The sequence below is a fragment of the Amia ocellicauda genome, chromosome 3, assembly GCF_036373705.1.
Source record: "Amia ocellicauda isolate fAmiCal2 chromosome 3, fAmiCal2.hap1, whole genome shotgun sequence".
Classification (NCBI taxonomy): domain Eukaryota; kingdom Metazoa; phylum Chordata; class Actinopteri; order Amiiformes; family Amiidae; genus Amia; species Amia ocellicauda.
Window position 1 is genome coordinate 57301773 of NC_089852.1, and position 23550 is coordinate 57325322.

Sequence of the window (23550 nt, forward strand, 5' to 3'; positions counted from 1 at the left end):
TTTCCCAGGAGACGTAAAAAGCTGGCAGCACCTGGTATTTCCAGAGGGTCTCACATTTAAGTACTGACCAGGTCCTGCCCCATTTAGCTTCCGAGATCTGACGAGATCGGGCGCATTCAGGACGGTGTGGCCACAAGCCGAAAGGCCTGGCTGCATGATGTCTCTTAAAGGTTGGCGGGTATTGACGGAACTTCCAGCAAAAAAAAAAAAAAAAAAAAATGGAAAATGGAGGGAAAAATATCAGTGCAGCAAAGGCTGTTGAAAGTAGCCGGGTACGTGTACAATACTTCAATTATATCTCCTCCAGACAGATAGAGAGTATTAAGAGCTACGATGAAGTTTCCCAGGAGACGTAAAAGGCTTGCAGCACCAGGTATTTCCAGGAGGTCTCCCATCCAAGTACTGACGAGGCCCTGCCCCGTTTAGCTTCCGAGATCTGACGAGATCGGGCGCATTCAGGACGGTGTGGCCACAAGCCGAAAGGCCTGGCTGCATGATGTCTCTTAAAGGTTGGCGGGTATTGACGGAACTGCCAGCAAAAAAAAAAAAAGAAAAATAGAGGGAAATATACCAGTGCAGCAAAGGGTGTTGAAAGTAGCCGGGTACGTGTACAATTCTTCAATTATATCTCCTGGAGACAGAAAGAGAGTATTAAGAGCTACGATGAAGTTACCCTGGAGACGTAAAAAGCTTGCAGCAACTGGTATTTCTAGGAGGTCTCCCATCCAAGTACTGACCAGGCCCTGCCCCGTTTAGCTTCCGAGATCTGACGAGATCGGGCGCGTTCAGGATGGTGTGGCCGCAAGCCGAGATGCCTGGCTGCATGATGTCTCTTAAAGGCTGGCGGGTATTGACGGAACTGCCAGCAGAAAAAAAAAAAAAAATAGAGGGAAATATACCAGTGCAGCAAAGGGTGTTGAAAGTAGCCGGGTACGTGTACAATTCTTCAATTATATCTCCTGGAGACAGAAAGAGAGTATTAAGAGCTACGATGAAGTTACCCAGGAGACGTAAAAAGCTTGCAGCACCTGGTATTTCAAGGAGGTCTCCCATCCAAGTACTGACCAGGCCCTGCCCCGTTTAGCTTCCGAGATCTGACGAGATCGGGCGCATTCAGGACGGTGTGGCCACAAGCCGAAAGGCCTGGCTGCATGATGTCTCTTAAAGGTTGGCGGGTATTGACGGAACTTCCAGCAAAAAAAAAAAAGAAAAAAAGAATAAAGAAAAATGGATGGAAAAATATCAGTGCAGCAAAGGGTGTTGACAGTAGCTGGATACGTGTACAATACTTCAATTATATCTCCTCCAGACAGAGAGAGAGTATTAAGAGCTACGATGAAGTTACCCAGGAGACGTAAAAAGCTTACAGCACCTGGTATTTCTAGGAGGTCTCCCATCCAAGTACTGACCAGGTCCTGCCCCGTTTAGCTTCCGAGATCTGACGAGATCGGGCGCATTCAGGACGGTGTGGCCGCAAGCCGAGAGGCCTGGCTGCATGATGTCTCTTAAAGGTTGGCGGGTATTGACGGAAGTTCCAGCAAAAAAAAAAAAAAAAAGAAAAATGAATGGAAAAATATCAGTGCAGCAAATGGTGTTGACAGTAGCTGGGTACGTGTACAATACTTCAATTATATCTCCTCCAGACAGATAGAGAGTATTAAGAGCTACGATAAAGTTACCCAGAAGACGTAAAAGCTTGCAGCACCAGGTATTTCCAGGAGGTCTCACATTCATGTACTGACCAGGTCCTGCCCCGTTTAGCTTCCGAGATCTGACGAGATCGGGCGCGTTCAGGATGGTGTGGCCGCAAGCTGACATGCATGGCTGCATGATGTCTCTTAAAGGCTGGCGGGTATTGACGGAATTTCCAGCAAAAAAAAAAAAAAAAAAAAATAGAAAAATGGAGGGAAAAATATCAGTGCAGGAAAGGGTGTTGAAAGTAGCCGGGTACGTGTACAATTCTTCAATTATATCTCCTGGAGACAGAAAGAGAGTATTAAGAGCTACGATGAAGTTACCCAGGAGACGTAAAAAGCTTGCAGCACCTGGTATTTCTAGGAGGTCTCCCATCCAAGTACTGACCAGGCCCTGCCCCGTTTAGCTTCCGAGATCTGACGAGATCGGGCGCATTCAGGACGGTGTGGCCACAATCCGAAAGGCCTGGCTGCATGATGTCTCTTAAAGGTTAGCGGGTATTGACGGAACTTCCAGCAAAAAAAAAAAAGAAAAAAAGAAAAAAGAAAAATGGATGGAAAAATATCAGTGCAGCAAAGGGTGTTGACAGTAGCTGGATACGTGTACAATACTTCAATTATATCTCCTCCAGACAGAGAGAGAGTATTAAGAGCTACGATGAAGTTACCCAGGAGACGTAAAAGCTTGCAGCACCTGGTATTTCTAGGAGGTCTCACATTCAAGTACTGACCAGGTCCTGCCCCGTTTAGCTTCCGAGATCTGACGATATCATGCGCGTTCAGGACGGTGTGGCCGAAAGCCGAGAGGCCCGGCTGCATGATGTCTCTTTAAGGCTGGCGGGTATTGACGGAACTTCCAGCAAAAAAAAAAAGAAAAAAGAAAAATGGAGGGAAAAATATCAGTGCAGCAAAGGGTTTTGAAAGTAGCCGGGTACGTGTACAATTCTTCAATAATATCTCCTACAGACTGAAAGAGAGTATTAAGAGCTATGATGAAGTTACCCAGGAGACGTAAAAAGCTTGCAGCACCTGGTATTTCCAGGAGGTCACCCATCCAAGTACTGACCAGGCCCTGCCCCGTTAGCTTCCGAGATCTGACGAGATCGGGCGCGTTCAGGACGGTGTGGCCGCAAGCCAATAAGCCTGGCTGCATGATGTGTCTTAAAGGCTGGCGGGTATTGACGGAACTTCCAGCAAAAAAAAATAAAAATAAAAATGGAAAATGGAGGGAAAAATATCAGTGCAGCAAAGGCTGTTGAAAATAGCCAGGTACGTGTACAATACATCAATTATATCTCCTCCAGACAGATAGAGAGTATTAAGAGCTACGATGAAGTTTCCCAGGAGACGTAAAAAGCTTGCAGCACCAGGTATTTCCAGGAGGTCTCCCATCCAAGTACTGACCAGGCCCTGCCCCGTTAGCTTCCGAGATCTGACGAGATCGGGCGCGTTCAGGATGGTGTGGCCGCAAGCCGAGATGCCTGGCTGCATGACGTCTCTTAAAGGCTGGCGGGTATTGACGGAACTGCCAGCAAAAAAAAAAAAGAAAAATAGAGGGAAATATACCAGTGCAGCAAAGGGTGTTGAAAGTAGCCGGGTACGTGTACAATTCTTCAATTATATCTCCTGGAGACAGAAAGAGAGTATTAAGAGCTATGATGAAGTTACCCAGGAGACGTAAAAAGCTTGCAGCACCTGGTATTTCTAGGAGGTCTCCCATCCAAGTACTGACAAGGCCCTGCCCCGTTTAGCTTCCGAGATCTGACGAGATCGGGCGCATTCAGGACGGTGTGGCCGCAAGCCAAGATGCCTGGCTGCATGATGTCTCTTAAAGGCTGGCGGGTATTGACGGAACTTCCTGCAAAAAAAAAAAAAAAAAAAGAAAAATGGATGGAAAAATATCAGTGCAGCAAATAGTGTTGACAGTAGCTGGGTACGTGTACAATACTTCAATTATATCTCCTCCAGACAGATAGAGAGTATTAAGAGCTACGATAAAGTTACCCAGGAGACATAAAAGCTTGCAGCACCAGGTATTTCCAGGAGGTCTCCCATCCAAGTACTGACCAGGTCCTGCGCCGTTTAGCTTCCGAGATCTGACGAGATCGGGCGCATTCAGGACGGTGTGGCCACAAGCCGAAAGGCCAGGCTGCATGATGTCTCTTAAAGGTTGGCGGGTATTGACGGAACTTCCAGCAAAAAAAAAAAAAAAAAAAAATAGAAAAATGGAGGGAAAAATATCAGTGCAGGAAAGGGTGTTGAAAGTAGCCGGGTACGTGTACAATTCTTCAATTATATCTCCTGCAGACTGAAAGAGAGTATTAAGAGCTACGATAAAGTTACCCAGGAGACGTAAAAGCTTGCAGCACCTGGTATTTCCAGGAGGTCTCACATTCAAGTACTGACCAGGTCCTGCCCCGTTTAGCTTCCGAGATCTGACGATATCATGCGCGTTCAGGACGGTGTGGCCGAAAGCCAAGAGGCCCGGCTGCATGATGTCTCTTTAAGGCTGGCGGGTATTGACGGAACTTCCAGCAAAAAAAAAAAGAATAAAGAAAAATGGAGGGAAAAATATCAGTGCAGCAAAGGGTTTTGAAAGTAGCCGGGTACGTGTACAATTCTTCAATAATATCTCCTACAGACTGAAAGAGAGTATTAAGAGCTATGATGAAGTTACCCAGGAGACGTAAAAAGCTTGCAGCACCTGGTATTTTCAGGAGCTCACCCATCCAAGTACTGACCAGGCCCTGCCCCATTAGCTTCCGAGATCTGACGAGATCGGGCGCGTTCAGGACGGTGTGGCCGCAAGCCAAGAGGCCTGGCTGCATGATGTCTCTTAAAGGCTGGCGGGTATTGACGGAACTTCCAGCAAAAAAAAAAAAAAAAAAAAATGGAAAATGGAGGGAAAAATATCAGTGCAGCAAAGGCTGTTGAAAGTAGCCGGGTACGTGTACAATACTTCAATTATGTCTCCTCCAGACTGAATGAGAGTATTAAGAGCTACGCTGAAGTTACCCAGGAGATGTAAAAGGCTTGCAGCACCTGGTATTTCCAGGAGGTCACCCATCCAATTTCTGACCAGGCCCTGCCCAGTTTTTCTTCCGAGATCTGACGAGATCTTGCGTCTTCAGGACGGTGTGGCCTCAAGCCAAGAGGCCTGGCTGCATGATGTCTCTTAAAGGCTGGAGGGTATTGATGGAACTTCCAGCAAAAAACAAAAGAAAAAAGAAAAATGGAGGGAAAAATATCAGTGCAGCAAAGCGTGTTGAAGGTAGCCGGGTACGTGTACAATCCTTCAATTATGTCTCCTCCAGACAGATAGAGAGTATTAAGAGCTACGATAAAGTTACCCAGGAGACGTAAAAGCTTGCAGCACCAGGTATTTCCAGGAGGTCTCACATTCAAGTACTGACCAGGTCCTGCCCCGTTTAGCTTCCGAGATCTGACGAGATCGGGCGCGTTCAGGACGGTGTGGCCGCAAGCCGAGATGTCTGGCTGCATGATGTCTCTTAAAGGTTGGCGGGTATTGACGGAACTTCCAGCAAAAAAAAAAAAAAGAAAAATGGATGGAAAAATATCAGTGCAGCAAAGGGTGTTGAAAGTAGCCGGGTACATGTACAATTCTTCAATTATATCTCCTGCAGACTGAAAGAGAGTATTAAGAGCTACGATGAAGTTACCCAGGAGACGTAAAAAGCTTGCAGCACCTGGTATTTCTAGGAGGTCTCCCATCAAAGTACTGACCAGGCCCTGCCCCGTTTAGCTTCCGAGATCAGACGAGATCGGGCGCATTCAGGACAGTGTGGCCACAAGCCGAGAGGCCTGGCTGCATGATGTCTCTTAAAGGTTGGCGGGTATTGACGGTACTTCCAGCAAAAAAAAAAAAAAAAAAATGGATGGAATAATATCAGTGCAGCAAAGGGTGTTGACAGTAGCTGGGTACGTGTACAATACTTCAATTATATCTCCTTCAGACAGAAAGAGAGTATTAAGAGCTACGATGAAGTTACCCAGGAGACGAAAAAGCTTGCAGCACCTGGTATTTCTAGGAGGTCTCCCATCAAAGTACTGACCAGGCCCTGCCCCATTTAGCTTCCGAGATCAGACGAGATCGGGCGCATTCAGGACAGTGTGGCCACAAGCCGAGAGGCCTGGCTGCATGATGTCTCTTAAAGGTTGGCGGGTATTGACGGTACTTCCAGCAAAAAATAAAAAAGAAAAAAGAAAAAAGAAAAATGGAGGGAAAAATATCAGTGCAGCAAAGGGTGTTGAAAGTAGCCGGGTACGTGTAGAATTCTTCAATAATATCTCCTCCAGACTGAAAGAGAGTACTAAGAGCTATGATGAAGTTACCCAGGAGACGAAAAAGCTTGCAGCACCTGGTATTTCTAGGAGGTCTCCCATCAAAGTACTGACCAGGCCCTGCCCCGTTTAGCTTCCGAGATCAGACGAGATCGGGCGCGTTCAGGACGGTGTGGCCGCAAGCCAAGAGCCCTGGCTGCATGATGTCTCTTAAAGGCTGACGGGTATTGACGGAACTTCCAGCAAAAAAAAAATGGATAAAGAAAAATGGAGGGAAAAATATCAGTGCAGCAATGGGTGTTGAAAGTAGCCGGGTACGTGTACAATACTTCAATTATATCTCCTCCAGACAGAAAGAGAGTATTAAGAGCTACGATGAACTCACCTAAAGGATTATTAGGAACACCATACTAATACTGTGTTTTACCCCCTTTCGCCTTCAGAACTGCTTTAATTCTACGTGGCATTGATTCAACAAGGTGCTGAAAGCATTCTTTAGAAATGTTGGCCCATATTGATAGGATAGCATCTTGCAGTTGATGGAGATTTGTGGGATGCACATCCAGGGCACGAAGCTCCCGTTCCACCACATCCCAAAGATGCTCTATTGGGTTGAGATCTGGTGACTGTGGGGGCCAGTTTAGTACAGTGAACTCATTTTCATGTTCAAGAAACCAATTTGAAATGATTCCACCTTTGTGACATGGTGCATTATCCTGCTGGAAGTAGCCATCAGAGGATGGGTACATGGTGGTCAAAAAGGGATGGACGTGGTCAGAAACAATGCTCAGGTTGGCCGTAGCATTTAAACGATGCCCAATTGGCACTAAGGGGCCTAAAGTGTGCCAAGAAGACATCCCCCCACACCATTACACCACCACCACCAGCCTGCACAGTGGTAACAAGACATGATGGATCCATGTTCTCATTCTGTTTACGCCAAATTCTGACTCTACCATCTGAATGTCTCACCTCTTTTTCCTATTTGTAGTGGAGATGAGTGGTACCCAGTGGGGTCTTCTGCTGTTGTAGCCCATCCGCCTCAAGGTTGTACGTGTTGTGGCATCACAAATGCTTTGCTGCATACCTCGGTTGTAGCGAGTGGTTATTTCAGTCAAAGTTGCTCTTCTATCAGCTTGAATCGAGTCGGCCCATTCTCCTCTGAGCTCTAGCATCAACAAGGCATTTTCGCCCACAGGACTGCCGCATACTGGATGTTTTTCCCTTTTCACACCATTCTTTGTAAACCCTAGAAATGGTTGTGCGTGAAAATCCCAGTAACTGAGCAGATTGTGAAATACTCAGACCGGCCCGTCTGGCACCAACAACCATGCCACGCTCAAAATTGCTTAAATCACCTTTCATTCCCATTCAGACATTCAGTTTGGAGTTCAGGAGATTGTCTTGACCAGGACCACACCCCTAAATGCATTGAAGCAACTGCCATGTGATTGGTTGATTAGATAATTGCATTAATGAGAAATTGAACAGGTGTTCCTAATAATCCTTTAGGTGAGCGTATATGTATGTATGTGTATGTATGTCCAATTGCTTTGACAATACAAATGAAATTAATTGAGAGAGAGAGAGAGAGAGAGAGAGAGAGAGGGAGGAATATGAGCTCCTAAAAAACATTTGTTTTTATACATAAGCGGATTTAATTTGTCATTTACAAATGAATATATAGCACTATAAACATACACAGAAGACATGGAATAGAAATTCAGAAGAAAAAGTATTCAAAAAATAATAATTTTAAGAGAAACACAAAAAGAAGAAAGCAGAGAGACAGTTCAGGAAGAAAAGTCAGAAAAGAAAAGCTGAAGACAAGAATTGGAGGTAAGAGTCAAATAATTAAACAAAAAAATATGTATTAATAAAATAAATAAGCATTCTCAGTAGTTGACTCAGCCAATGAAAATGCAGAGCTCCGATTTGAATAGAGTGACAGTAGGAGAGAGCCCAACTGCCACTGAGACTGATAGAAATCTATCGAACAGCAGTCTGACTGCAGAGCTGCCTTTTGAAATCCGATACCATGAAGACATTCGCTCTGCACAGGCTAAGAAGGACTACAAACAAGCTGTGATGAGAGCATCTCCTGAGACCCTCATCCTAGACTACACCGGTAAAGGAGAAAACAGGGTCAAGAACAATCTACTGTTCTACACCGCCTTTCACAAAACCCTGTGCCAGACATACCCCAATAACAACAAGAGGGGCATTAGCAGAGGCAGGCAGATCTCAGTGCTGGTAGAGAAAGACACAGACAGTGTGATGCTCACTTTTAATGTATACCACAACGGGACCATCATGGTGCAGGGCAGCGAGAGCAGCCTGGACCAATTAGCTCTCGGCTTCCACACCTCAAAGCAGCAGACTGAGGTAGAGAAACAAGAGCCAGAGCCGGCCACCCTGCAGTCTGCCCCCAGCCACACGGAGCCAGACAGTGCCCCATCTCCCACAGACTGCCCCCCTGTCTCCCCAAAACTCTCCAGCAACATTAAAACACTAAAGGAATGCCTATCAGTGCTGGAGCTGGAGTTTGCGGAGTTCAGGGAGCAGACCTTGAGCACCCTGGCCCAGACCTCCTTGTGCGATCAGCTCCGGGATGAGATGCACAGACTAAAGATGCAGCACAAGGCTGAGATCCATGAGCTGAGAGCAGCAGTGAGAGACCTGGAGGAGCAGAGCCAAACCCTGAGGACGGAGCTGCGCAGAGCGAGGGAGGAGCTGACCAGGACACCCCAGCACAGCCAGCTAAGGAGCCTGCAGAGCCAGCTGGAGGAGCTAAGAGAGGAGCTACACATCACTGGAGCACAGAGACTGCACTGCACTGACCCCACAACACCTCCAACCCCTGACGCACCCACTGATCCACCCACACTCCCCACCACTCCTGACACACCCACTATCACCAGACCTGCCACTAATACACAACCCCCTGAAACGCCACTCCCCCAAAACACACCCGCTGCCCCCACCACTCCCGACGCAAACCCGGAGTAGCAGGTCAACGCAGAGGTGGTCATTCTGAGCGAATCCAATGGGAAGTTCCTGGTTGAGAGGCGACTCTTCCCTGGCCGAAAAGTGAAAAAGCTTTGGTGCTCCACAGCACAGAGAGCCCTGGAGCTGCTCTCCAAGAGGAGGCTTTGCCAAGTCAAACACATCCTCATCCACACCGGCACTAACGACCTGAGTGCCCGCAGGGGCGATGTGGCCTCAGCCCTGAGACAGGTAGCAACGAAAGCCACAGAGGAATTCCCAACTGCCAAAATTTCCATCTCCACACTGCTGCCCCGCACAGACGTGCCCCTGCACATCATCCAGGCCATCAACGCAGAAGTGTCCCGAAGATGTGCCCTCCTCCCCAACGTCCACCTGGCACACCACTGAGACATCCAGCCACATCACCTGTATGACCACGTCCACCTCAACAAGACGGGTGTGAGGATCATCTCAAAGGTCCTCAAGGACACAACCCTGGGCCGAAACCCCACACACCCCCACCTCGAGACCAGGAGCAAACCCCCCAGCCCCCGGCCACATCCCCAGCCACCAGCTCCACCCCAGCCCCAGCCCCTGAGACCCCGCGGCCCCATTCCCCACCCCCCCATCCCCAGAGGGCCCATCCAGCACAGCAGAGCGGACAGCCGGGGACCAGCACAGCCACACAGCCACGCAGCAGCGGCTTCCAGAGCCTGGAGGCCCGATGCTGCCCAGCTGGCCCAGATAAGGCAACTCCTCAGTGTCATCTGTACCACACTGCTGAGTTAACTGAGCCTCAACACACATATATATGGTTGTGGAGATGGAGAGTAAGAAAAAATGTGATTTAATTATTCTGATATTTTGATGCAAAGATAAAATCTTTGAGTGATTATTATGTATATCCATATATAATTATTAATAGTAATATAATATCAGTTGTAGACCACAAATTAAACTTTCTTATGTAGAAGAGACAAGTATAATAAAATATATTAACATGTCCTTTAAAATAAGCAGTTGGAATATGCAGGGTTTACACTCCTCAACTTTTGGAATGAAGAGCACAGGCCCTGAACTGATCAACACTGTAAATAGTTCAGATGTTTTCATTCTTGTAGAGACTTGGTGCTGTGCAGATATGTCTATACACTGGATGGATACAATGGATACAGGGAGCTGATTGTGCCCTCCTATAAAAAACCCAAAGTCAGGTGTGGCAGGGCCTCGTGGGGGATTATCGTGTGGTACAGGGAGGAGCTCCGAGCAGCCCTATGCCCAGTACAGAGAGGAGACACACACCTGTGGATGAAAATCAGAAAAGACACCCTACAAAATAACACAGATATATACCTATGTGCAATTTATATGCCACCCGCAGACTCCCCCTACTATAATGAGGAAGGCTTTCATGAGCTTCAAAACGAAATCTGCCACTTCCAGACCCTGGGCTCTGTACTGCTGTGTGGCGATCTCAATGCCAGGACTGGCAGAGAGATGGACTACATCAATACAGAGGGGAACACACACCTGTTCGGAGACTCCCCGCTGTGCCACACACACACCTCCACACTGACACAGCCACGACAGCGTGGTAAACAAGAGCAGGAAGCAGGTAGTGCGCCTATGTAAAAGCCTGGGTCTATATATCATCAATGGCAGGACCAGGGGGTACTCTCTGGGGAGATTCACATACTGCTCGGCTCTGGGCAGCAGTGTGGTGGACTACGCCATAACTGACCTGGACCCACAAGCCAACAATGCGTTTATAGTCAGACAACAATCTCCACTATCAGACCTCAGCCAAATAACACTTTACCTAAAAAGATCAGCGCAGCCACAAGTCAGAGCCAAACTTCCCACAAAACTGGTCTCCCTGCCACCCAGTTAGAGATGGTCAGAGCCCAGCACAGAGAACTACACAAGAGCCCTGAATAGTGATGAGATTGAAAACATGTTAGACAGATATCAATCCTCACACTATCAAATAAACCAAAACGGAATAAACTCAGCCACCAAAACACTGAATGAAATATTTGAGAGACTGGCTTTAAAATCAAACATTAAAACAATTAAAAACCAAAATATGAAATCGTCTAAAAGAAAAAAAGAACAGTGGTGTGACCAGGAGTGTGAAACTTCTAGGAAACACCTGAGACATCTCTCCAACACTAAACACAGAGAGCCCGACAACCAGGAGGCTCGCCTCAGCTACTGCCAGGCCCTGCGGCACTACAAGCAACTCCTCAGTAAGAAAAAAGACCACTATATGGGCAGAATAAATACCCCAAAAACAAAAAATGAAATACCAATTCAAAATGGAGAAATCTGGAAAACACACTTTGAAAAATTTTACCAAAATGTTGAAAACAATCCAAAGCCAGAACAGGTTAAAATATTAAAAAACCTAAATAAATTGGAAGAAATCATTAAGAATAACCAAAATCCCTTAGATAACCCATTTACAATACAGGAACTAAAACATCAACTCAAAATCTTCAAACCCAGGAAAGCCAGCGGCCCCGACAGCATCAGCCCTGAGATGCTGAAGCACAGCAGCCCGCAGCTGCAGGAGGCTCTGCTCAAACTCTTTAACCTGGTGCTGAGAGCCGGGTGTTTCCCTGAGGTCGGGAATCAAGGATTGATCACCCCGATTTTTAAAAGTGGAGACAAATTAGACCCCAATAACTACTGGGGCAGCTGTGTGAGCAGTAACCTGGGGAAGGTGTTCTGCAGTATCATGAACGCCCAGATACTGGCCTTCCTTACCAAGCACAGTGTCCTGAATAAGAGTCAGATTGGCTTCCTACCAAAACACCGCACAACCGATCATATTTACACTCTACACACCCTCATAAATAAATATACCCAAAACAATAAAGGAAAAATATTTGCCTGTTTTGTAGACTTTAGAAAGGCATTTGACTCAATCTGGCACAAGGGATTATTTTATAAACTTCTACAGAGTGGTGTAGGGGGTAAAGTTTATGACATCATTAAATCAATGTATTCTGAAAACAAATGCGGAGTTCAAATTGGCAACTCAAGAACAGAGTTCTTCACTCAGGGGCGGGGAGTGAGACAGGGCTGCAGTCTGAGTCCAACACTGTTCAACATCTACATCATCGAGTTGGCCACAGTGTTGGAGCAGTCTGACGCCCGCAGCCTAACTCTCCATGACACAGAGATCAAGTTCCTGCTCTATGCAGACGACCTGGTGCTGCTGTCGCCCACAGAGCAGGGGCTTCAGCAGAACCTGGCGCTGCTAGAGCAGTACTGTCAGAAATGGGCCCTGGCAGTCAATCTGGACAAGACCAGAGTTATGGTTTTCCAGAAAAAAGCCCCATCTCAGGGAAACAGGTACCGCTTCACTCTGGGCAGCACTGGATTAGAGCACTGCACCAGATACAACTACCTTGGCCTGACCATCAGTGCGTCAGGGAGCTTCAGCCTGGCTATAAACGCATTAAAAGACAAGGCACGCCGGGCATTTTATGCCATAAAGACACAATTTGGGAAAACAACAATACCAATAAGTATTTGGATTAAAATATTAAACTCCATCATCCAACCAATCCTGCTATATGGGAGCGAAGTGTGGGGTCCCCTCATGAACCTCAATAACAACAATTGGGACAAAAGCCCCATGGAAATATTCCACCTAGAATTTAATAAAAACATCTTACACGTACACAGAAACGCCCCCACGGCTCTGAGGCTCACAGAGCCCGAACACACAATGACCAAAACAACAACAATTGGGAAAATTGACATGTACCTGAAAAGCAAATACACAAAAGATTAGAGACACGAATTAGAATTACAAAACAAATTGGAATGCTACCAGGCCCTGAATAGAAACATTACATTGGCTGAATACTTAAAAATCCAAAATATAAAAGAGAGACAAAATCTAACTAAATACAGGCTCAGTGACCACAGCCTCGCCATTGAAAAAGGCCGCTACAGAAAATTCTGGGTTGCCAGAGAAGAGCGGCTGTGCAGCCAGTGTGACCTAGGGGAGGTCGAAACACAGGCGCATTTCCTGCTGTCCTGCCCTAAATACACAAAAATCAGGGAGACATACTTTAAAATATTAAAAATGCATATCCCTGAGTTCAGCATGATCCCCGATTGCTGCAAACTCCCCGTCCTGCTGGGAGAGGAGGAGCGCACTGCCTTCTTAGCAGCGCAATATGTATCCACCTGCCACAGCCTGCGAGACAGTGTGTAGACACCAGCCTGTGGCACTCCATTTGCAAAACAAAATAAAAACAGTGATTTTTCTGATGTCATGACACAAATTTTGATACAAACAACAAATATGGTTTATATCCTACTTAATTTTATTTCAATGTGTACTATATTTGTTCCACTGAATCTTGTATTGCAATGTTTTGTCTTGATTGATAGAACATTTGTATCTGCTTTGGCAATATTGTGATAGATCATGCCAATAAAGCACCTTTGAATTGAATTGAAATGAATTGACAGACAGACAGACACACGCACACACACACACACACACACACACACACACACACACAGAGCCAGCCAGCCAGACAGCCAGCCAGCTCAGCCATGACATCACGAGCCTCTCTCAGCTGACTGCTATGACATCACAGAGCACGTACATTCCGTTGCTTGCCGTCTGTCAACCACTCAGTCACTGCCAGCCAGACTGGCTGGCTGGCTGGATGGGGGGGCTGCTTGCTGCTGCTGCGTACCTTAGCAAGCTTATTTGCTTGACCGGCCTTCCTACTCCTCTGCCCACATGCCCACCTATGCCCGATCTGCTGTTCACCTGGATCACAGCTCCGCCCCAACAAGGCAGAGCCCCCCAAGAATGGTACAAACTCACCCACGTTCCCCTCCACAGAAAGCTTTAGCCCAAAATAAGGGACACATTCTGCCCAATATGTCAGCGCCAACCACAGCCTGAGGGACACAGTGACACACGAGCACCGGCTGTAAATATAATGTAAATACTCGTTTGTAATGCATGTCATTGTATTTCAAAAAAGGAATCTGGAAATGGTATACCTATTTTCTTTATTTGTATGTATTAAAGATCACATTTTATTACATTTTCTTTTTCTGTACTTCATTACATCTTATTGTGATTCATAATTCTATTATTTATTTTCCGTGTATATGTATGTATGTATGTATTGTGACAAACCAAGGGGCAGGGTCATACATGGCAGATATGTCAGGCCAGGTCTGCTGCAAGGTGTGTACTCTAGGGTAGAATACCGACCCTAGGCAACTACACTCCCCAGAAACCCTCAGGCAGCCATTCTAGCACCTAATGTGGTCACTTGGTGTTACTTCCTCAATTATTCACCAGGTATATAAGGCGGGCCTGAGAGAGAGAGAAGTGAGAGACAATAGGGTGAGTTATCTGGAAAACAGAGGTAGCTCATAAGGAGAAAGCCAAGACTTATTTATTCCAGACTTTGTTTAAAATAGAATGATTATGTAAGATTAGTTACAACTCCAGTGTGAGTTAGGTTTTGTTTTCAGATTTGTTTTGTTTGAAGTAAACATACAGGCACAGCCCTGTATTTGCAACCTCCTCCCTGGGTCATGACTGGTTTTTACTCCTAAGAAGATCACAGAGAAGACCCGCACATGTGTACAGCCAAGGCGTTTTGTCACATTTGGTGTAGAATGCGGGCAGCACCTCATGAAACCCAGACTGGCTAAGTGAATTTTTTTATCCAAAAAAAAAAAAACTACAGGCTGTAATAGCCCAACAGGAAGCGACCAGGGTGCAGCAGGTGGCTCACCAGGATGCTATGCGGATGCATCAGGAAGCACTGCAGGTCCAGCATGATACAAATAAAATGTTTAGAGAAGAGCAGGAAAAGGTGACTAAAGAGCTGAAAGAGAGTGTTGAAGCACTTGCAACCAGGATTGGGCCACAGGGGGCTGCAACCCATTCCACTCCCCGCACCAATCACTTTCTGCAGAAAATGACAAAACAGGACGATGTTGAGGCCTTCCTTATGACCTTTGAGAGGACAGCAGAGAGAGAGATGGCCAAAAGATTCCTGGGCAGGGCTTGTGGCACCTTATCTGGCAGGGGATGCACAGAAAGCGTACTTTGATCTGGAGCTGAAGGACGCCCAGGTCTATGATAAATTGAAAGCGGAGATAATGACCCGATTGGGCGTGACCACCGCAGTGAGGGCACATCGGTTTCAGCAGTGGGCCTACCAACCAGGACAACCAATCCGAACGCAGATGTTTGATCTGATCCATCTGGCCAGGAAATGGCTACAGCCAGAGGTCCATTCATCAGCCGAGGTGGTGGAGGCCATAGTCCTTGACAACTACCAACGCTGTTTGCCCAAGGACGTTCGACGCTGGGTTGGCCAGAATGAGGTGCTGTCCGCTGACACCTTGGTGGCCATTGTAGAGCGGTTCTATACAGCCGGAGCAGCAGAGCATGTACCGGAGGTTAAAAACTCGTTCCCCAGGCCATGACGAACCAGCGGACCGGGTAAGATGGTTCCAAAGTACTCTGGGAAACATGACGCGCTGGGTTGGAAGAAAAGAGCAAGACTGGGGGGGGCAAAGGTGGGGCCTAAAGCCGAGACTAAGGGTTATAGGGGGTCACCATCACAACCAATTGTCTGCTACAATTGTGACAAAGTAGGACATATTGCGGCCCACTGCCCAGGTAGAGAGGAACCAATGCAATGTAATGTGTGTGATATGGGGAAAGAGAAACCGGTATTTTATGCCTGCCCTGTTGGGACGGATGTTTTCATAGGCGGAGTACCTAATCCAAAACACATGTGTACAGTGATAGTCGATGAGAAAGAAGTGGCTGCTCTACTCGACTCTGGCAGTATGGTTACACTGGTCACAGAAAAATTAGTAGCGACCAACAAGCTGGATAGACATCAGGAGCTCAGTATCACATGCACACATGGTGACACACGCCCCTATCCCACAGCCCTTGTAAACATACAGACAGAGGCCGGGAAACTAGATTACGAAGTCGGTGTGGTACCCAACATGCCATATGATGTGATACTGGGACGATATTTTCCTAATTTTGGAAAACTAGATAGAAAACATAGTAAATTGGAAATGCACACTGAAAACTGTAAGCCAGAAGTTGCCTCGATCCCACAACTAGAGCTAAAAGTAGACCTGGTTCCAGTTGAGTCGACAGTGAAGGTTTTGGTTGGGGAAAATTAAACTGAAAACATAGGGGTGGAATGTAGTGACGTAGATGACCCTATGGAGGGTGAGGAACCCAGCACTAGCAGGGTGGGTGAGAATCCATTCATAGAGACCCCTGAAGCTGACAATGTAGAAGTGTCAGTGTTAGAGGGACTCCCCACTGATTTTGGCAGCGCACAGGTGCGAGATCTCACTCTACACTATGCTAAAGAAAATGTGAAGGTAGTAAATGGGACCCCTATGACTACTGCAGACCCGCCAACAGCTTATCCTTATTTTATGGTAAAAAATTACCTATTGTACCGTGTAAATAAGATAGGGGTGGACATTGTGGAGCAATTGCTAGTTCCCACCCCATTCAGACGAACAGTTCTCAATCTGGCACATGGGCATATCCTGGGGGGACATCTGGGGATGGACAAAACCAAGGATAGACTCCTGAGGAGGTTTTACTGGCCAGGCGTACATGCAGACGTGACAGAACATTGTAGCTCATGTCCTGAATGTCAACTACATGCTCCTAAACCAGCCTTCAGAAGCCCACTGGTCCCTTTGCCCATCATAGAGACCCCCTTTGCTAGGATAGCTATGGATGTGGTGGGACCTCTCCCGAAATCAGCCAGAGGGCATCAGTATATACTGGTTATTTTGGATTATGCCACCAGGTACCCAGAAGCCATTCCACTGCGGACCATGGCTTCAAAAGGTATTGCAAAAGAGCTAATGTTGATGTGTAGTAGGGTGGGGATACCGAGGGAGATATTAACAGATCAGGGCACACCCTTTATGTCTAAGGTTATGACCGATCTGTGTAAATTGTTGCAGGTTAAGCAGTTGAGAACATCAGTCTACCACCCACAAACAGATGGGTTGGTTGAGAGATTTAATAGGACCCTGAAGTCCATGCTAAGAAAGGTAATCGATAAGGATGGGAAAAATTGGGAATTCATGCTGCCCTACTTGATGTCTGCCATTAGGGAAGTCCCACAGGCTTCCCTGGGCTTTTCGCCTTTTGAACTGTTATATGGGAGGCACCCCAGGGGGATATTAGACATAGCCCGTGAAACGTGGGAACACGAGTCCACTCCTTTCCGGAGTGTAGTCGAGCACATCAATGCTATGCAAGAGAGAATAGCCACTCCCATTGTGAGAGAGCACCTAAGGCAGGCACAGGAACACCAACAATTCGCCTATAATCGTCAGGCTACACTGAGGGTGTTCCAGCCTGGTGATAGGGTGTTGGTGTTGGTTCCCACTGTAGAATGTAAATTTCTGGCTACGTGGATTGGACCTTATGAGATTATAGAGCGAATACGGGAAGTGAACTATAAGGTTCAGCAACCCGGCCGCCGACCCCCAGAACAAATATATCATGTCAACTTAATAAAAGCCTGGAAGGACAGGGAAGTGTTGATGTTGACTTACCCCCCTCAGCCACTAGGGACACCGAAGGTGAATATTGCAGCTGCCTTGTCACCTGACCAGTTGAAGGAGGTGAACGACTTGATAATACATAATAGGGAAGTTTTCTCAGGCATACCGGGGCGTACCCATTTAGTCTCTCACAACATTGTGTCTCTCCCAGGAAAGAAGGTAAATATGAGGCCTTACAGGGTACCAGAAGCTCGCAGGAACACTATTAGAAATGAGGTTAAGGAAATGCTGGAGGCAGGGGTTATTGAAGAATCCCACAGTGAGTGGTCCAGCCCTATAGTCATGGTTTCCAAACCTGATGGCTCCTGGAGATTCTGTAATGATTTTAGAAAGGTTAATGAAATTTCAAAGTTTGATGCATACCCAATGCCCCGAGTAGATGAATTGTTAGAGAATATTGGGAATTCTCGCTATATTTCAACTATTGACTTAGCCAAGGGCTACTGGCAGATTCCCTTGACCCCGGGTGCCAAAGAAAAAACAGCCTTTGCAACCCCAGATGGTCTGTTTCACTACACAGTGATGCCCTTTGGCCTGCATGGTGCTCCTGCCACCTTTCAAAGGTTGATGGACCACATACTTAGACCACACAGGACGTATGCGGCAGCATATTTAGATGATGTGGTCATTCACAGTCCAGATTGGGAATCACATTTGTCTCAGCTCCAAGCGGTATTGGATTCAATACATGCAGCAGGCCTGATGGCTAATCCAACCAAATGCAATTTGGGGTTGGAAGAGGCCAAATACTTGGGCTATACAGTAGGGAGGGGTATGGTGAAACCCCAAATATCCAAGGTTGAAGCCATAAACTCTTGGCCTAGGCCTGTCAATAAAAAGCAGGTTAGGGCATTTTTAGGGTTAACTGGGTATTACCGGAGGTTTATTCCCAACTATGCTACCTTAGCGGCCCCTCTGACTGATATGACTAAGGCTACAGAACCCAATATGGTTAGATGGGGTGATACAGCAAACCGGGCTTTCCGGAGCCTACAGGAGGCGCTCTGCCGCAACCCCGTTTTAATGGTACCTGACTTTCAGAAAGAATTTATAGTCCGGACGGACGCCTCTGAGGTGGGGATCGGAGTGGTTTTGTCCCAAAGAATGGGTGATCACGAACACCCGGTGTTGTTCCTTAGCAGAAAGTTGGAATCCAATGAAATAAATTATTTGGTAGTTGAAGAAGAATGTTTGGCAGTGAAGTGGGCTTTGGACAGTCTTCGATACTATTTGTTGGGCAGGCACTTCACCCTGATCACTGACCATGCCCCCCTCACTTGGATGCATCGTTCGAAAGACAGGAATGCCCGTGTGATGAGGTGGTTTTTGAGTCTCCAACATTTTCATTTCACCCTGCAGCACAGGCCAGGGAAGGCCATGGGGAATGTTGATGGGCTGTCCCGGGTGCATGCTTTTTTGCGGCTGTCGCTCGACCTATGGGGTCGCAGCTGGGGGGGAGGATGTGGGACAAACCAAGGGGCAGGGTCATACATGGCAGACATGTCAGGCCAGGTCTGCTGCAAGGTCTGCACTCTAGGGAAGAAAACCGACCCTAGACAACTACACTCCCCAGAAACCCTCAGGCAGCCTAATGTGGTCACTTGGTGCTACTTCCTCAATTATTCACCAAGTATATAAGGCGGAAAGATAGAGTCAAGCTAGAAGGTCAGGCCAGAAGCTAGTTTGATTTCTGTTTGTTATTTACGATGAGAACCTTGGAAACAATGTCAAACGGTATGACCTACGTGCCTGTTCCCTAAAACCATGTGTAGACCTATGGACTCTGTTCTATAATGATATATGTTCTGCTTAGTTAGCCTTTAAGATAACATAGTAATGACTTTCTAGCATGTATGCATGTATGTATGTCCAATTGCTTTGACAATACAAATGAATTGAATTGAGATGGAGAGAGAGAGAGAGAGAGAGAGAGAGAGACAGACAGACTGAAAAACAGACAAACAGACACACACACACACACACAGACATACACACACACACACAGAGCCAGCCAGCCAGCCAGCTCAGCGATGACATCACGAGCCTCTCTCAGCTGACTGCTATGACATCACAGAGCACGTACATTCCGTTGCTTGCCGTTGCAGACTGGCTGGCTGGCTGGATGTGGGGGATGCTTGCTGCTGCTGCGTACCTTAGCAAGCTTATTTGCTTGACCGGCCTTCCAACTCCTCTGCCCACATGCCCACCTATGCCCGATCTGCTGTTCACCTGGTCACAGCTCCGCCCCAACAAGGCAGATTCTCCCAAAAATGGTACAAACTGATCCACGTTCCCCTCCACGGAAAGCTTTAGCCCAAAATAAGGGACAAATTCTGTAACAACATAATGGATGCCCACCCAACCTGTGACAAAACTGAGAAAAAAGAAAAACGCCAGTCCTCCTGGGGGAGGGACACACAGCCACCCTGGCTGCCCAATATGTCAGCGCCTACCACAGCCTGAGGGACACAGTGACACACGAGCACCGGCTGTAAATATAATGTAAATACTTGTTTGTTATGCATGTCATTGTATTTCAAAAAAGGAATCTGGAAATAGTAAACCTATTTTCTTTATTTGTATGTATTAAAGATCACATTTTTTTACATTTTCATTTTCTGTACTTCATTACATCTTATTGTGATTCATAATTCTATTATTTATTTTCCGTGTAGATGTATGTATGTATGTATGTATGTATGTATGTATATGTATGTATGTCCAATTGCTTTGACAATACAAATGAATTGAATTGAGAGGGAGAGAGAGAAAGAGAGAGAGAGAGAGAGAGAGAGAGAGAGGAATATGAGCTCCTAAAAAACATTTGTTTTTATACATAAGCGGATTTAATTTGTCATTTACAAATGAATATATAGCACTATAAACATACACAGAAGACATGGAATAGAAATTCAGAAGAAAAAGTATTCAAAAAATAATAATTTTAAGAGAAACACAAAAAGAAGAAAGCAGAGAGACAGTTCAGGAAGAAAAGTCAGAAAAGAAAAGCTGAAGACAAGAATTGGAGGTAAGACCTTTCACCTATAGAGACAAATAATTAAACAAAAAAATATGTATTAATAAAATAAATAAGCATTCTCAGTAGTTGACTCAGCCAATGAAAATGCAGAGCTCCAATTTGAATAGAGTGACAGTAGGAGAGAGCCCAACTGCCACTGAGACTGATACAAATCTATCGAACAGCAGTCTGACTGCAGAGCTGCCTTTTGAAATCCGATACCCTGAAGACATTCGCTCTGCACAGGCTATAAGGACTACAAACAAGCTGTGATGAGAGCATCTCCTGAGACCCTCATCCTAGACTACACCGGTAAAGGAGAAAACAGGGTCAAGAACAATCTACTGTTCTACACTCAGTACCCCACCGCCTTTCACAAAACCCTGTGCCAGACATACCCCAATAACAACAAGAGGGGCATTAGCAGAGGCAGGCAGATCTCAGTGCTGGTAGAGAAAGACACAGACAGTGTGATGCTCACTTTTAATGTATACCACAACGGGACCATCATGGTGCAGGACAGCGAGAGCAGCCTGGACCAATTATCTCTCGGCTTCCACACCTCAAAGCAGCAGACTGAGGTAGAGAAACACGAGCCATAGCCGGCCACCCTGCAGTCTGCCCCCAGCCACACGGAGCCAGACAGTGCCCCATCTCCCACAGACTGCCCCCCTGTCTCCCCAAAACTCTCCAGCAACATTAAAACACTAAAGGAATGCCTATCAGTGCTGGAGCTGAAGTTTGCGGAGTTCAGGGACTAAAGATGCACCACAAGGCTGAGATCCATAAGCTGAGAGCAGCAGTGAGAGACCAGGAGGAGCAGAGCCAAACCCTGAGGACGGAGCTGCACAGAGCGAGGGAGGAGCTGACCAGGACACCCCAGCACAGCCAGCTGAGGAGCCTGCAGAGCCAGCTGGAGAAGCTAAGAGAGGAGCACAGAGACTGCACTGCACTGACCCCACAACACCTACAACCCCTGACGCACCCACTGACGCACCCACACTCCCCACCACTCCTGACACACCCACTATCACCAGACCTGCCACTAATACACAAACCCCTGAAACGCCACTCCCCTAAAACACACCCGCTGCCCCCACCACTCCCGACGCAAAACCCGGAGTGGCAGGTCAACACAGAGGTGGTCATTCTGAGCGACTCCAATGGGAAGTTCCTGGATGAGAGGCGCCTCTTCCCTGGGCGAAAAGTGAAAAAGCTTTGGTGCCCGACAGCACAGAGAGCCCTGGAGCTGCTCTCCAAGAGGAGGCTGTGCCAGGTCAAACACATCCTCATCCACACCGGCACTAACGACCTGAGTGCCCGCAGGGGCGATGTGGCCTCAGCCCTGAGACAGGTGGCAAAGAAAGCCACAGAGGAATTCCAAACTGCCAAAATCACCATCTCCACACTGCTGCCCCGCACAGACGTGCCCCTGCACATCATCCAGGCCATCAACGCAGAAGTATCCCGAAGATGTGCCCTCCTCCCCAACGTCCACCTGGCACACCACTGAGACATCCAGCCACATCACCTGTATGACCACGTCCACCTCAACAAGACGGGTGTGAGGAAGGTCCGTTTTTAGTGTTTCTCTGAACACATCCAAGCTTACCTAGGCGCTACATATTATTTTCAATTACCCGTAATTCTGATCTATATTTTGGCTTGTTAATAGAAGTTATTGAAGTTGGACTCCTAATTCAAAATAACCAATATGTATCTCAACGTAATTTACTGACAGACATCACTCTTTATCACTTTCACTTTTGAAGGAACTGCTTTGTATTCTGTGTATTGTTTTATTGTAGTGCTGCTTCCTTTCTTGGCCAGGTTTTACTTGCAAAAGTGATTTTATTCTCAATGTAAGCTCAAAGTCAAATAGTTTAAATAAGAAAACAATGTATTGAAATGAGAACATCATGAACCTGTGTAATTGTGCTGAAGGACAAGCACTGAAAGCAGAGAGAATTTTGTGTTTGGCATTGAATAGCCTTAAAGAAAACTATGCCGTTTTTGGAAACTTTCATATTTAAGTTGAATGTAGGCAAAAACATTCCAGTCACTCTGAAGAGAGAATACAGTTTACTGTTCGAATAAGTAGCCCCTGAATTGAAGATAAAAATCAAAAGTGCTGTTCGTAATTAGTTTACACTTTTACATCAGATGTCTTGTTTTTGCTTTCCAAATTGAGGAGTTGTGGCATATAATGTAAATGAAGTTACTTCACTAGTAGTGCGATTTTTTCGTTGTGTATGTGTGTTTGTATATATGAACTCATACATTTTTTAAAGATTGTATTTGGAAAACAAATTCAGGTATAGCACGTGTCCCCCTTTTGAATGGGTTCTATATATAACATTTTAAAACGAATGGTTCTGTGTAGAACGCTATGTTTGGGGGTTCTTCATGTAACCCCTTTGAAGGGGTTCTACATAGAACCATAAAGGGATCCACCAGAGCGATTACTCGAGGAACCCTTTATGGTTCTGTGCAGAACAATTTCTTCTAAGAGTGTGGAGTGTCGCCACACAATTTCTCTCAGAGGGCTTTTGACCAATGGCAATCCAATCCTGAATGACGTCACCACTATCCTGTTGTACTTTATGGGAGAGATGTATTAAGTAGTTTATAATGAGAAGAATAACAATAATCACCTGTTTTTCATAGGTTTTGTATCCATGGTCTCCTTCATATTAGGAAAGGAAGTTGATCCATAGCCTACTCAGAGACAACTGAGAGTTGGTCTCTGAGCAGCAGCACAAAGGGGTCGAGTCTCTCAATGTCCGTGTGTTGGAGATATTCCACCATATTGGTCCCAGCCTTTAAAACAATGTTAAAGAAGATGTTAAAGATATTGTAGAAATATATTGCAGAAGAGCAGAACTACAATCACACTTTTTCAATGCTATTGCT

The 23550-nt window shown here is 46.3% G+C and overlaps 11 non-coding genes and 8 pseudogenes across 11 annotated transcripts; all 19 read right to left on the reverse strand.

Annotated features, from left to right (window-relative positions):
* Nucleotides 1-19: 19 nt before the first annotated feature.
* LOC136747448 (uncharacterized) lies at nucleotides 20-138 on the reverse strand (annotated as a pseudogene).
* Nucleotides 139-358: 220 nt separating this feature from the next.
* LOC136747411 (5S ribosomal RNA) lies at nucleotides 359-477 on the reverse strand. Its single transcript, XR_010816511.1, has one exon. It is a non-coding gene; the product is annotated as a 5S ribosomal RNA (ribosomal RNA).
* A 211-nt stretch (nucleotides 478-688) lies between these two features.
* On the reverse strand, nucleotides 689-807 carry LOC136747416 (5S ribosomal RNA). The gene has a single exon (XR_010816516.1). It is a non-coding gene; the product is annotated as a 5S ribosomal RNA (ribosomal RNA).
* Nucleotides 808-1016: 209 nt separating this feature from the next.
* Nucleotides 1017-1135, reverse strand: LOC136747373 (5S ribosomal RNA). The gene has a single exon (XR_010816485.1). It is a non-coding gene; the product is annotated as a 5S ribosomal RNA (ribosomal RNA).
* A 225-nt stretch (nucleotides 1136-1360) lies between these two features.
* LOC136747412 (5S ribosomal RNA) lies at nucleotides 1361-1479 on the reverse strand. The gene has a single exon (XR_010816512.1). It is a non-coding gene; the product is annotated as a 5S ribosomal RNA (ribosomal RNA).
* Nucleotides 1480-1693: 214 nt separating this feature from the next.
* Nucleotides 1694-1812, reverse strand: LOC136747440 (uncharacterized; annotated as a pseudogene).
* Nucleotides 1813-2033: 221 nt separating this feature from the next.
* On the reverse strand, nucleotides 2034-2152 carry LOC136747409 (5S ribosomal RNA). The gene has a single exon (XR_010816509.1). It is a non-coding gene; the product is annotated as a 5S ribosomal RNA (ribosomal RNA).
* Nucleotides 2153-2376: 224 nt separating this feature from the next.
* Nucleotides 2377-2495, reverse strand: LOC136747384 (uncharacterized; annotated as a pseudogene).
* Nucleotides 2496-2711: 216 nt separating this feature from the next.
* LOC136747385 (5S ribosomal RNA) lies at nucleotides 2712-2829 on the reverse strand. The gene has a single exon (XR_010816486.1). It is a non-coding gene; the product is annotated as a 5S ribosomal RNA (ribosomal RNA).
* A 220-nt stretch (nucleotides 2830-3049) lies between these two features.
* On the reverse strand, nucleotides 3050-3167 carry LOC136747396 (5S ribosomal RNA). Its single transcript, XR_010816496.1, has one exon. It is a non-coding gene; the product is annotated as a 5S ribosomal RNA (ribosomal RNA).
* A 210-nt stretch (nucleotides 3168-3377) lies between these two features.
* Nucleotides 3378-3496, reverse strand: LOC136747413 (5S ribosomal RNA). Its single transcript, XR_010816513.1, has one exon. It is a non-coding gene; the product is annotated as a 5S ribosomal RNA (ribosomal RNA).
* A 216-nt stretch (nucleotides 3497-3712) lies between these two features.
* LOC136747417 (5S ribosomal RNA) lies at nucleotides 3713-3831 on the reverse strand. The gene has a single exon (XR_010816517.1). It is a non-coding gene; the product is annotated as a 5S ribosomal RNA (ribosomal RNA).
* A 220-nt stretch (nucleotides 3832-4051) lies between these two features.
* LOC136747382 (uncharacterized) lies at nucleotides 4052-4170 on the reverse strand (annotated as a pseudogene).
* A 216-nt stretch (nucleotides 4171-4386) lies between these two features.
* LOC136747443 (uncharacterized) lies at nucleotides 4387-4504 on the reverse strand (annotated as a pseudogene).
* A 220-nt stretch (nucleotides 4505-4724) lies between these two features.
* LOC136747377 (uncharacterized) lies at nucleotides 4725-4843 on the reverse strand (annotated as a pseudogene).
* A 215-nt stretch (nucleotides 4844-5058) lies between these two features.
* Nucleotides 5059-5177, reverse strand: LOC136747429 (uncharacterized; annotated as a pseudogene).
* Nucleotides 5178-5389: 212 nt separating this feature from the next.
* LOC136747410 (5S ribosomal RNA) lies at nucleotides 5390-5508 on the reverse strand. Its single transcript, XR_010816510.1, has one exon. It is a non-coding gene; the product is annotated as a 5S ribosomal RNA (ribosomal RNA).
* A 210-nt stretch (nucleotides 5509-5718) lies between these two features.
* Nucleotides 5719-5837, reverse strand: LOC136747430 (uncharacterized; annotated as a pseudogene).
* Nucleotides 5838-6061: 224 nt separating this feature from the next.
* Nucleotides 6062-6180, reverse strand: LOC136747449 (5S ribosomal RNA). The gene has a single exon (XR_010816520.1). It is a non-coding gene; the product is annotated as a 5S ribosomal RNA (ribosomal RNA).
* Nucleotides 6181-23550: the final 17370 nt, after the last annotated feature.